The sequence below is a fragment of the Myotis davidii genome, unplaced genomic scaffold, assembly GCF_000327345.1.
Source record: "Myotis davidii unplaced genomic scaffold, ASM32734v1 scaffold98, whole genome shotgun sequence".
Lineage (NCBI taxonomy): Eukaryota > Metazoa > Chordata > Mammalia > Chiroptera > Vespertilionidae > Myotis > Myotis davidii.
The window spans coordinates 4107082-4108951 of NW_006294654.1; positions in this window are offsets into that span (position 1 = coordinate 4107082).

Here is a 1870-nt window from a genome sequence, read left to right on the forward strand (position 1 = left end):
AAGAACTTCACTGATAAGAAAAGCTAAAGGAGTTCATCACCACCAAACCAGTATTATATGAAATGCTGAAAGGTATCCTTTAAGAAGAGCAAGAGGAAGAAAATGGTAAAGATACAAATTATGAACAACAAATATGATCTATCAACAAGTGAATCTAAGAATCAAGTGAATAAATACTCTGATGAACAGAATAAACTGGTGAATATAATAGAATCAAGGGCATAGAAAGGGAGTGGACTGACTATTCTCGAGGGGAGGGGGAAGGAGTGTGGGGGGTGCGGGAAGAGACTGGTCAAAAATTATACACCTATGGATGAGGATAGTGGGGGGGCGGTAAGAGCAGAGGGTAGGATGGGAACCAGGTGGAGGGGAGCTATGGGGGGAAAAGAGGAATAACTGTAATAATCTGAACAATAAAGATTTAATTTTAAAAAAAGGAAAAAAAAGCTGAAAAACAAATTCTGTAAGCAGATCTGTATGGTCAAAATTTTATTTTTTAAAAGATTATTTCAGTATCAGTAGGCTTTGAAAATTAATGTTTTTATTGCATCATGCAGAAACTAATTTAGCCTTGTGATTTACTGTATTTAAAACTAAAACACAATTTTATGTTTTTACCATCTGTCTCTAGATGCCTTGAGTTTAGAGCTTTGAGAGGCCATTTCTGGTGGTAATGCTGGTAATTTGTCTTCAGCCAGCTTGTTATATGCCATGCACTGTACCAGATTCCTTACACAATTGGTTTAAATGAACACATATAGTGATACTAAGAAGTATGTTGTTGTTATATTATCTATGAAGAATTGAGCTGCTCAGAGTTTAGGCAAAGTTTCTCAAGCTTGCACATTTTAATAAATGAAAATGCAGAGATTTATCCAGGGTTGTCTCCATCTAAATTACATGGTCCTTCTGCTGTGATATGTTATCTCTGTGATGGTAGGACTTGGAATCAAAAGATCGTAACTTTACCTCTAATTATCTGTGATAAAACTCTGAAAATCACTTGGCCTTATGTTTATCATTCCTAAATATCCTACATAATAAAAGGCTAATATGCAAATTGTCCCCTCGGGAGTTTGACCGAGAGACCGAGAGTTCAATCGCTCGCTATGACGTGCACTGACCACCAGTGGGAAGCACAGAACATGGCGGGTGACCAGCGGCAGCAGTGGCAGGGCGCTGAGGAGCAAGGAAAGGAGGAGGTGGGGAGGCCGGGAGGTGGGGAACTGCATGTGGTGGTGGCTGCGGTGAGCATGGGCAGTGAGGGAAGGAGGAGGCACTGATCTCTGGCCAGGCCTAGGGACCCTACCTGTGCACGAATTTCATGCACTTGGCCTCTAGTGTATTATAAAAATAAATTTGTCATTAGGGTCAAAGGCTGATGTATGTAAATAATACTTTATAAATGGTAATATGTTATATGCATGCTTCTCATTCTTATCTCATACCCATGATAATCATTTTGCCTGTGTGGGCCACTAGAGAATTAGAAAAAAATGAAAATCTCCTTTTCAAAATCTGGTTTGACTTTCCTAGGTCAGTGACCCCTGAGAGTACTGTGAATCTGGTCCAGAGGAGCTATATGGTTTTGTGGTGATGTATGGTGAGCATGGAAAAACCGTCTCCAAATTCCCACTTAAGGAATGACTTGTTGTCCAGCTTCTGGAAATGCTATCATCAGTCAGCCTCCAGCTCCCAGACCCTTTTGGATTTCTCCAGCTGCAGAAAGCTGTTTAACCCAAGAAAAAATCTTTCCAGAGTGGCCCAAATACCATGACTGACTGCAGCAAGGATATAAGGCCCAGCTATTCAGCCCACTGTTATGCCCTGTAAACTCCAGAGCTTCCTATGGGGTTGAATATGGTTTTGT